This window comes from Oryx dammah, unplaced genomic scaffold (genome assembly GCF_014754425.2).
Source record: "Oryx dammah isolate SB20612 unplaced genomic scaffold, SCBI_Odam_1.1 HiC_scaffold_23, whole genome shotgun sequence".
NCBI lineage: Eukaryota > Metazoa > Chordata > Mammalia > Artiodactyla > Bovidae > Oryx > Oryx dammah.
This window is the reverse complement of record NW_024070207.1, coordinates 81,885,438-81,898,401: the sequence shown is the minus strand read 5'-3', so window position 1 is coordinate 81,898,401 and position 12,964 is coordinate 81,885,438.

Genomic DNA, 12,964 nt, shown 5'->3' with positions numbered 1-12,964 from the left:
AGCAAATTCCACAAAGCAACTTCTGAATGCTGGAAGAGGACATCAGGCACCAAGAAAGGCAGCCCATTGTTTTCAAAAGTAGGTATGACAAAATATAAAAGATAAAAAGAAAGACAAAAGAGGTAGGGACAGAGATCCGTCCCGGGAAGGGAGTCTTAAAAGAGATGTTTCCAAATACCAGGAAACACTTTCAACAGTGGGTCTGTGGGGAACCTTGGAATCTCAGAGGGCAACATAACTGGGAGGAAAAATAAATAGATAAATAAAACCCACAGATTACGTGCCTAATGGCAACTCCCAGTGCTCCAAGCCACCACCAGCAAGCAGGGGCTGAATAGGGAGGCGTGGGCTGCATTGCTTAAAGTAAGGACCAGGCTCAAATGCCCTGAGGGCAATCTGAGGGAACTAACATGAGATAGCAACCCAAACTATGGGATAGCCAGAGAGAGAGAAAGAAAAAAAAGAGAGAGAGAGAGAACTATACTGCAAAAAGCCCTAACCTGAGGCACTGCCAGGCCAGCTCACAGAACAAAGGACTGAGCGCTAGCTGCAGACCAGCTCCCCCACTGGTGAGAAGCAGGCGGAGGGCAGCCAGAGCTGGAGAGGTGTAATTCTAGCCCCAGAGAGGCATCCTCTACCAAACTGCGAGCAGGCTCCATTGCTAACCAAGAGTTCTTGGGATTATGGATGGTTGATATCCGCCAGGAGGGTTGCAGCCAGTGATCAGCTCCCCAGAAGAGACACAGGGCACATCTGAGAAGTCATGCCCATTGTACACCCAGAAAACTGAGCGGCTAGGATGGGGGAGGCGGTAAGATGCACCGCCCACCTGGGGGTGACTGCTTGTCAAGCAACTGATCACCTGAGCTGCTCGGACCTGCTGCTACTGCTAAGTCACTTCAGTCATGTCCAACTCTGTGGGACCCCATAGACAGCAGGGCACCAGGCTCCCCCATCCCTGGGATTCTCCAGGCAAGAACACGAGTGGGTTGCCATTTCCTTCTCCAGTGCATGAAAGTGAAAAGTGAAAGTGAAGTCACTCAGTCGGTCCAACTCTTAGCGAACCCATGGACTATAGCCTACCAGGCTCCTCTGTTCATGGAATTTTCCAGGCAAGAATACTGGAGTGGGGTGCCATTGCCTTCTCCATGCTTGGACCTGGGAAGGGCACAAAATACAGGCCCAACTGAGTCTACGCCTTTGGGGAGCACTTGAGAACCTGAACATGAGTGGCTTAGACCTGGAAAGTGCATGCAACCCATGGCCCACCTCAGACAGTTCTGGCAGAGCAGCCTAGAGCCTGAGAAGTGTAGACCATGAAAACACACATGCCATGAACGGTGGCAAACCCAGTGTGGCTGAAACATTGCAAGCACATGCCAGTGATATTTGTTTGCAGTGTTCCTCCCTCCCCACAGCACGACTGAACAAGTGAGCCTAAATAAGTGACCACCTTCACCCCCTTGTGTCAGGGTGGAAATTAAACACTGAAGAGACCAGCAAACAGAAGAAGCTAAAATAAACAGAGGGAACCGCTTTGGAAGTGACAGGTGCAAAAGATTAAGACTCTGTAGTTAACACTGACTACATTGGAAGGGGCCTATAGATCTTGAGAAGTATAAGCCAGATCAAGGAACTATCTGAAACTTAACTGACCCCACACTGTCCACAACAGCTCCAGAGAAAGTCCTAGATATATTTTTACTATTATCATTTTTTAATTAATTTTTTAAAATCTTAAGTCCTCTATTACTCCTTTAATTTTCATTTTTATAATCTACTATTACCTTGTAAAAAATACCCTATTTTTAAAACAAACTTCATATACATATTTAATAATTTTTCTGACTTTGTTTTGCTTTTTTAATATTGTATTTTTGAGAGTCTAACCTCTACTCTAGATTTTTAATCTTTCCTTTTTGGTATTTGTTATCAATTTTGTACCTTTAAGAACCCATTCTTCAGTACCCATTTTTACTTGGGAGTGTGATTACTGGCTTGATTGCTCTCTCCCCCTTTTGACTCTCCATTTTCTCCACCAGGTCGCCTCCACCTCCTCCCTCCCCCTTCTCTTCTCCACCCAACTCTGTGAATCTCTTTGTGTGTTCCAGGCTATGGAGAACACTAAGGGAACTGATTACTGCCCGGAAATGTTTCTCTCCTTTCGATTCCCCCTTTTCTCCTATGATCACCTGTGTCTGCTTCCTCCATCTTCTCTTCTCTGTGTAATCCATAAATATCTCTGAGGGGTCCAGACTGTGGAGAGCACACAGGGAATTGATTACTGGCTAGGTTGCTCTCACCACTTTAGATTCCCCCTCTTCTCCTCCTGGTCACCTCTATCTGCCTCCCCTCTCTTCCCTTCTCCATGTAACTCTGTGAACCTCTCTGGGTGTCCCTCACTGTGGAGAAACTTTTCATCATTAACCTAGATGTTTTATCATTGGTGCTGTATAGATGGAGAAGTCTTGAGGCTACTGTAAGAATAAGACTGAAATCCAGAGGCAGGAGGCTTAAGTTCAAAACCTGAGAACACCAGAAAACTCCTGACTCCAGGGAACATTAGTTGACAAGAGATCATCCAAAAGCCTCCATACCTACACTGGAACCAAGCTCCACCCAAGAACCAACAAGTTCCAGAGCAAGACATACCATGCAAATTCTCAAGCAACACAGGAGCATAGCCCTGAGCTTCAATATACAAGCTGCCCAAAGTCACACCCAACCCACTGACATCTCAAAACTCACTATGTGACAATTCACTGCACTCCAGAGAGAGATAATCCAGTTCCACCCACCAGAACACCAATACAAGCTTCCCTAACCAGGAAACCTTGACAAGCCACCCGTCCAACTCCACCCACAGTGAACAACCTCCACAATAAAGAAAAACCACAAACTGCCAGAATATGGAAAGGCCACCTCAAACACAGCAATAGAAACAAGATGAAAAGGCAGAGAAATACTCAGCAGGTAAAGGAACAGGATAAATGCCCACCAAACCAAACATAAGAGGAGGAGATAGAGAATCTACCTGAAAAAGAATTCAGAATAATGATAGTGAAAATGATACAAAATCTTGAAAACAAAATGGAGTTACAGATAAATAGCCTGGGGACAAGGATTGAAAAGATGCAAGAAATATTTAACAAGGACCTAAAAGAAATTAAAAAGAGTCAATATATAATGAATAATGCAATAAATAAGATAAAAACACTGTGCAAGGAATCAACAGTAGAATAACAGAGGCAGAAGATAGGATAGGTGAGGTAGAAGATAGAATGGTAGAAATAAATGAAGCAGAGAGGAAAAAATAAAAAAGAATTTTAAAAAATGAGGACAACATCAGAGACCTCTGGGACAATGTTATACACCTCAATATTCGAATCATAGGAGTCCCAGAAGAAGAAGACAAAAAGAAAGGCCATGAGAAAATACTTAAACTTGCCCAAAATGGGGAAGGAAATAGCCAAGTCCAAGAAACCCAGAGAGTCCCAAACAAGATAAACCCAAGGCTAAACACCCCAAGACACATATTAATCAAATTAACAAAGATCAAACACAAAGAACAAATATTAAAAGCAGCAAGGGAAAAACAACAAATACCATACAAGGGGATTCCCATAAAGATAACAGCTGATCTTTCAATAGAAACTCTTCAGGCCAGAAGGAAATGGCAGGACATCCTTAAAGTGATGAAAGAGAAAAACCCACAAACCAGATTACTGTACCCAGAATATATATATATATATTCTTATTTGAATATGAAGGAGGAATCAAAAGCTTTATAGACAAGCAAAAGCTGAGAGAATTCAGCACCACCAAACCAGCTCTCCAACAAATGCTAAAGGATCTTCTCTAGACAGGAAACACAGAAAGGGTGTATAACTTGAACCCCAAACAACAAAGTAAATGGCAATGAGATCATACTTATCAATAATTACCTTAAATGTAAATGGGTTGAATGTCCCAACCAAAACACAAAGACTGGATAAAGGGATACAAAAACAAGACCCTTATATATGCTACCTACAAGAGACCCACCTCAAACCTAGGAACACATATAGACTGAAAATGAAGGGCTGGAAAAACATATTTCATGCAAACAGAGACCAAAAGAAAGCAGGAGTAGCAGTACTCATATCAGATAAAATAGACTTTGAAATAAAGGCCGTGAAAAGAGACAAAGAAGGACACCACATAATGATCAAAGGATCAGTCCAAGAAGAAGATGCAACAATTGTAAATATATCTGCACCCAACATAGGAGAACTACAATATGTAAGGCAAATGCTAACAAGTATGAAAGGGGAAATTAACAGTAATATAATAATAGTGGGAGATTTTAATACCCCACTCGGACCTATGGATAGGTCAACTAAACAGAAAATTAACAAGGAAACACAAACTTTAAATGATACAATGGACCAGTTAGACCTAATTGATATCTATAGGACATTTTACCCCAAAACAATGAATTTCATCTTTTTCTCAAGTGCACATGGAATGTTCTCCAGGATAGATCACATCCTGGGCCATAAATCTAGCCTTGGTAAATTCAAAAAAATCGAAATCATTCCAAGCATCTTTTCTGACCACAGTGCAGTAAAATTAGATGTCAATTATAGGAGAAAAACTATTAAAAATTCCAACATATGGAGGCAGAACTACACGCTGCTGAATAACCAACAAATCACAGAAGAAATACAAAAGAAATCAAAATATGCATAGAAATAAATGAAAATGAAAACACAACAACCCGAAACCTATGGGACACTGTAAAAGCAGTGCTAAGGTGAAGGTTCATAGCACTACAGGCTGACCTCAAGAAACAAGAAAAAAGTCAACTAAATAACCTAACTCTACACCTAAAGCAACTAGAAAAGGAAGAAATGAAGAACCCCAGGGTTAGTAGAAGGAAAGAAATCTTAAAAATTAGGGCAGAAATAAATGCAAAAGAAACAAAAGAGACCATAGCAAAAATCAACAAATCTAAAAGCTGGTTCTTTGCAAAGATAAATAAAATTGACAAACCATTAGCCAGACTCATCAAGAAACAAAGGGAGAAGAATCAAACCAACAAAATTAGAAATGAAAATGGAGAAATCACAACAGACAACACAGAAACACAAAGGCTCATAAGAGACTACTATCAGCAACTATATGCAAATAAAATGGACAACTTGGAAGAAATGGACAAATTCTTAGAAAAGTACCACTTTCTAAATCTGAACCAGGAAGAAACAGAAAATCTTAACGGACCCATCACAAGCATGGAAATTGAAACTGTAATCAGAAATCTTCCAACAAACAAAAGCCCAAGACCACACGGCTTCACAGCTGAATTCTACCAAAAATTTAGAGAAGAGCTAACACCTATCCTACTCAAACTCTTCCAGAAAATTGCAGAGGAAGGTCAACTTCCAAACTCATTCTATGAAGCCACCATCACGCTAATCAATGAATAAAATAACGAATATAGTATGAATATAGTATATATTCATATATAGTAAATATATTTACTATATAGTAAATATATATATAAATATATATAATATATTTATATTATAAACATATAAATATATATATTTACTATATAGTAAATATAGTAAAGTTGCAGGATATAAAATTAACACATAGAAATCCCTTTCATTCCTATACACTAACAATGAGATAACAGAAAGAGAAATTAAGGAACCAATTCCATTCACCATTGCAATGAAAAGAATAAAATACTTAGGAATATATCTACCTAAAGAAACAAAATACTTCTATATGGAAAACTATAAAACACTGATGAAAGAAATCAAAGAGGACACAAATAGATGGAGAACTACACCATGTTCATGGGTTGGAAGGATCAGTGCAGTTAAAATGAATATATTCCCCCAAAGCAATCTATAGATTCAGTGCAATCCCTATCAAGCTACCAACAATATTTTTCACAGAACTAGAACAAATAATTTCATAATTTGTATGGAAATACAAAAAACCTCAAATAGCCAAAGCAATCTTGAGAAAGAAGAATGGATCATCATTCTTTTCTCTCTTCTTCTCCCTCCATCCAGTCTGACAAATGAATATTTGGCCATGCTATCTGATTTGCCCACCAAGTTTCTCACACCACACATATGACGTTGTTACTAGTGAGCCTATACACAAGTCATTAACACCAGCCGGTCTTATTGAAGTCACTTACCAGAGGGCAGGGAGGTGACTGGGACAATGAATTCATCAGAAAGGTAACTTACAATCACACAACATAAAGTCAGGAGACTGGGCAGGCTCAGGCACAGTGTACATGTACATGGAGAGCAGTGGGAGCACAAAGGAGGGCCCATGGGAGGGTAAGGAATAGAAGCAGCTATGGAAGCAAGAGGAAGATGAGAACAGCAGAGTGACAGAGCTCATGTGGACTTGCCCAGGGACACTGATCAGCGGGTTCAAAGAATCCAACCTGCTGATGGCAGTCTGAGAGGAAGCTACACCTCTCACCTGTGAAATAAAGTAGCCTGGCTCTCTGAGCTGTATTCATCCAACAAGTATTCCCCCAGTGCCCACCTGGTCATCAATGCCCTCAGCACAGTGCTGAAAGCAGCCATAGCCTAGGACAGACCTCAGTCACAGGAGATAAAGAAGTGTCCAAGATACAGAATAAAGGGGAAGCCAAATGAAAAGAGGCGGAAAGAGACACTCCTGTTAGAGTGAGGATAGAAGACAGGATGCCCCTCACTCGCTCGAAGGAACAGAAATTTGAACTGAGCATTTTCAGGGTTCACTCACTGACAATTCAGTTGAGAAATGGCTGTTATAATGATTATGCACTAGGAAGGGGAAAGGTGGGTGTTACTCTGGCTCAATAAGCTTCTGGACTTTGCAGGGATAAAAAACAGAAATAGCCCTGGACCAACAGAAAAGTGGGCCAAGAGGTTTGCTCTAGCCAATCGTTTCTTATATGTTGTTTGCAACAAACAAATTGACAGCAAAAGAACAGCTGCACTGCTCTGTGTACCTCACCTTATCATCACTCATAAGATGATAATCCTGTTTTGAACCCCTGTGGTAAAAAGGTCCTCAAGGAGCTCACAGTTGGGTAGGCAGGAAGCCAGACTGAAGACAATGGTGAAACAAGTGTGATGAGAGCCTTGGCCTCGGGAGCCAGCGGAGGCTGGGATCAGGCCGTGAGGAATGGCTTCGCCTGGGGTGGGATAACATATAATATTATTGTCCCCATTTGCAGACAAGGGAACCAAATATCAGGGAGGGTGATCATCTTACTCAGGGTCACACTGTTTGGTAGTGGTCCTACCCATCTTTCATTTATGTCTGTTAAAATGTAATGATAATAGTCTCTGCACTATTCATTACACCACACACTCTCTCTCTCTTAATGTCACCTATTTTAATTCACAATCACCACCTCATACATTCCCTTGGCTCTATGTTCTCCTTTATTAGATAGATAATCTACTGAACAAAGTATAGATTTCCTGTTATCACATCCTGTCTCTCCACTGTATAGACAAATTTTCCTTGCAGGGCACATTGGCCCCACCCAAGCTGATGGTTTACACTGAGCTTGTACTGCACCCATACGCAGGGGAAGGAAAATGGATCACAGGGATCTGTAGTTTTACTTACTTATTTCACACAGTCTCAAGCATAATTTTAAATGTAGCTAATATTCAAGTAAAAACAGTAGAAAAACTGCTTTCCACTCACGAAAGAGTTCACTGAATGTCGATACATTCTGGGCAGGAGACTAAACCCCTTTCACAGGGAGTTGTAGAAATTCTTTCCCTTAAGGAAATCCTTTCTTTTTATACATTTTATCTGTTGCTGGTTCCCTGAGAGACTCAAGCAAGCAAAGCCACTTCACTTTTCTGTTTCTGACAAAACAAACAAGCAAAGCAACCCTAACACACAGGCACACAAACAAATGTGATCTAGCCAATAGAGGTATGTGAAATATAAGGCAATGGTATGGGAAATACAAGGGCTTCCTTGGTGGCTCAGTGGTAAAGAATCCACCTGCTAATGCAGGAGACTGGGGTGTGATCCCTGGGTCATGAAGATCCCATGGAAAAGGAAACGGCAACCCACTGCAGTATTCTGGCCTGGGAAATCATGTGGACAGAGAAACCTGGTGGGCACAGTCCATGGGGTCACAAAAGAGTGGGACACGACTTAGGGACTAATCAACAATAATTGAAATACAAATGGAAACCCCTAACTAATCATATATTCAAATTTCTGACCACAGCAGAGGTCTACTGTCCAGGATCAGCTGTACTCCAGAAAACCAAACAACCAAAGATACTCTCCTTTTTAAACTACTATACACTGTCTCTTGTCGATTCATGAGATAAGTTTTCAAAAGCATTGCACTCCAAGGCAGGACTCAAGGAGCCTATTAAAAGATATCATATCAGGGCCTAACTCACTCTTGAGAAAGAATGCCTGCAAAGATTTCAATACGGAAAACACACTTCCCCTGAAAATATTTCATTCTTTTGCCTCATTTTGTGAAGTAGGGTATGAGGTGAGGAGGGAGGGGATGCCAACTAAAGAGCCAACTTCTGAATCTGGTGAACACCGATTTGAGCCCAATTATCCCAGACATGGACCAATGACCAAAGGACGTTTCAATATCGGCTTAAAAATGTCTGGTATTCCCATCTCTTTCAGAATTTTCCACAGTTTATTGTGATCCACACAGTCAAAGGCTTTGACATAGTCAATAAAGCAGAAATAGATTTTTTTTTTTTTGGAACTCTTTTGCTTTTTCCATGATCCAGCAGATGTTGGCAATTTGCTCTCTGGTTCCTCTGCCTTTTCTAAAACCAGCTTGAACATCTGGAAGTTCACGGTTAGAATAATATAAATTTCAAGCTGATTGTGATAACATAAGTTTACGGTAGCCTATAGCAGCTACTAAGGAAATAACTTAAAAGTAGTGGAAAAATCAGTAAAGAATTTAAAATTAGAAATACATTAGAAAATACCCATTTAATGCAAAAGAAAGCAGTAAAATGATGACTATAGAGGAAAATGACATGAGACAGAAAAATGTATTGGCACATGTAAGTCTGTATCAACATTAAATGTGAATAGATAAAACAATCCAACCAAAAGGCAGACGTTGACAGACTGGATTAAAGAAAAACAACAGTATGCAACTGTAGGTTGTCTACAGAGGACATAGTTTAGATTCAAAGATACATAAATTTACCGTGTCTATGTGTGTGTGCTCAGTCATGTCCAACTTTTTGCGGCCCCATGGACTGTAGCCCACCAGGTCCCTCTGTCCATGGAATTTTCCAGGCAAGACTACTAGAGTGGGTTGCCATTAGTACTCCAGGGGATCTTCCCCACCCAGGGATTGAACCAGCATCTCTTGTGTCTCCTGTGTTGGCAGGTGGATTCCTTATAACTAGCACCGCCTGTGAAGCCTGATATGACTCAGCCATTCTACACCTGGAAAATTTTACCCAAGAGAAATGAAAATATGCTCACACAAAGACCTGTACTCAAATATTCCACACAAGTATTCCTAATAGCCAAACCTAGAAACAACCCAAATATTCAACAACTGGTATACAGATTAAAGAAAAACAAACAGGTATACTAGTTCAAAATTGGGAAAAGAGTACTTCAAGGGTATATAGTGTCACACTGCTTATTTAACTTATACACAGTGTACATCATGAGAATTGCTGGGCTGGATGAAGCACAAGCTGGAATCAAGATGCAGGGAGAAATATTAGTAACCTCAGATATGGAGATGACACCACCCTTATGTCAGAAAGCAAAGAGGAAGTAAAGAGGCTCTTGATGAGGATGAAAAAGGAGAGTCAAAAACTGGCTTAAAACTCAACATTCAAAAAACTAAGGTCTGGTCCCATCACTTCATGGCAGATAGATGGGGGAAAATGGAAACAGTGACAGACTTTATTTTCTTGGACTCCAAAATCACTGCCTCCATGAAATTAAAAGACGTTTGCTCCTTGGAAGAAAAGCTATGACAAACCTAGACAGTGTATTAACAAGCAAAGACATCACTTTGCTGACAAATGTCCATATAGTCAAAACTATAGTCTTTTCAATAGTCATGTACAGATGTGAGAGTTGGACCATAAAGAAGGCAGAGCACCCAAGAATTGGTGCTTTTGAACTGTGGTGATGGAGAAAACTCTTGAGAGTCCCTAGGACTTCAAGAAGATTAAACCAGTCAATCTTAAAGGAAATCAACCCTGAATATTCATTGGAAGGACTGATGTTGAAACCGAAGCTCCAATAATTTGGCCACCTGATGCAAAGAGACAACTCATTAGAAAAGACCCTGATGCTGGCAAAGATTGAAGGCAGGAGGATAAGGGGACAACAGAGGACAAGATGGTTGGATGGCATCAACGATCCAATGGACATGAGTTTGAGCAAGTTCTGGGAGATGCTGAAGGACAGGGAAGCCTGGCGTGCTGCAGTCCATGGGGTCGCAAAGAGTTGGACATGAATGAGTGACTAAACAACAACAATACTTATGTTCTATAATTCTCCAGTGATCACTTGCTTTCATGTCATTATACAAATCATAGGAAGCAGTCATTACCAGCAGTCTAACTTCATAGAGAATATTCACTAAACTTTTTCATATGAGCACATGATGAAACCTCAATGTTTTATTTAGGCTTCACAATATCCCCATAAGAAGAGGTGAATACTCATTATGAAAAAACAAAACAAAACAAAACAAAACCCTCCCAATATGCCTCATACACTCTGTTCTTGAGGCCCTGAAGGACTGAAATGATAGTACAAGGTCCATGCAGTGAGTCAAAGGTGGTCTTGACATGTGTCCCTGGAACACTCTCCAGTGAAATGTGGAACAGCAATAATATTAACAGTAATGACAAAAGCTAGAATTGACTGGGAACGTACCATATGGCACATACTGTCCTGACAATTTCTGGTGTCTTAACATGGTCAGTGTTCTACACTGCCCCATGAAGTAGTTAAATTTACTCCAAGCTAGTGTTTCCATGTAGTTAAAAGAGGAATGAGGCACAGAGATGCTATGTAACTTTCTCAGTGTCACCCAGCAGTAAGGGAGCTACAGGTCTGGATGCATTGTGGAAAACTCAGTGTGTTCTGTATTTATTAAGTCATGGGTAAGATCCAATGGCTATGGCAAAATACATACAATAACAGCTACCATATAAATTGATCTTACATCATGGAAGTGCACTCTAAATAGAAATCTGACTTCTTCAGAAACCTTTCAGATGGAGGCTTGGCAAGACTGGAATCAGGATGTTTTGTAGAAACGATGGTCTGAGAGCCTCCTCAGAACAGCAGACAACATGTCAGTGAGTCTCCTAGACTGGAGATCTTGGGATTGTGCATCAGAGAAGGCAGCAAACCCCTATCACCTACACATGCTCCCAGTGGAGACAAAGCCTGGCAGTAGGCAAAATAAGACCATTCCTCTGCTCTGGTAGTGCCTAGACAAGTTGTCCATGTCAGTCAGAACTGAGTTCTAAAAAAAAAAAAGTTTCTTAAAAATAAAGATTCCATGATCTGCACTCAGTGAATCTCACTCAGTGTGGCTACAACAGTGCCCTAGAATCTGTGAGTTTTCACTCTGCTTGGGCAACTCTCAGGTACTTTATTAAACCCCTTTGGTAGTGAGACTGTCTCCAACCTACTGATTCTTCCTGGGACAAACACACAGTTGCGAAGACCAACCTGAGAGCACCAGGAAGACAGAATGTAATGAACACATGAGAGTCAAACCAAGGGCAGGGCAGTGGATCTTCTGAGGTGACATCACCACCCCTGCTGGCCTGTCTCTCTGAGGCTTCAGTTTATCTTAAATTCACTCTCTTCATGGCTTTTGGATGCAGGTGCTGAGAGATGACCTGTGAAATCCCGCATGGCCTGGGCTTTTCTCAGGGACCATGTGACGCAGACAACGTGAGGTTATGTGATATTCTCCCCACCTCCTTTCAGCCTATAATTCTCTTTTTACCCTCAGTCCCTCCATCCCACGGAAGCCCAGAGCAGCTAGAACTTAGGGCAAATGTCTTCCCTTCACCAATCAGACCCCTACCCCTGATCTGAAGAGGTCATCTCCCTTCTTCTCCTCTCAGCTGTTCTCTTTTGATCTCACCTGCTGTCCCAAAGCAGACAACCTTCCCTAGTAGCTTAAAGCCATAGCCTGGTCCCTGACTCTGGTGACCAAACCTGGAGAGGCCTTGTCCTCCTTGAGGAGGAGGACTGTGTTGCTGATCCTGTTCCTGATGGCAGTGGTATTGCTATATCTCAAGAAAGTGCGCACTGTTTCCTGGACCCATGGTAGGAAAGGCACAAGCTAAAAGGCTCGAAGAAAATGTGAGGAGCCATAGGGACTGCGGACACGTTTCTTCTCTCCTGGCTGGCACAGCCATAGCAGTAGACATAGCATAATACACTATGACTGCACACAACCCTTCAGGGCTTTTTCAGGTGGAGTTTACATATACGTACAGAACAAAAGTAGCCCATGACCAAGCGAGTACCTCGTGATGTGCCTGCAAAGTGCTATAAGTGATCTCAGCTGTTACATAACTGTGCAAAGTCATTGTTTACAGAACATGGGGCAAGAGGGCATGGGAACATGGGGTGAGAGAGCCTAATTGGCACCATCTTGTTATTTCCCCACAAGGACCCAGAACCAGGAGCCAAGAGCCATGACAACCACAGACCCATCCTTAACTTTTACACATGGGCAGTAGTTGATCATGGAAAAAAAGATTTACCTCACACCCCGCCTGTCCATGAACCACTATCTTATCAGACAAAGTGAGACAGGAGGAAGGTGCCTAGAATCCTTCTCGTAGGTTGGAGTATGGGGTAGTCTTGTGTCGGACTCCATGCTGCCATGCTATTTCCCCAAACCAAATCCTGACAGGGACCATGTCTTTCC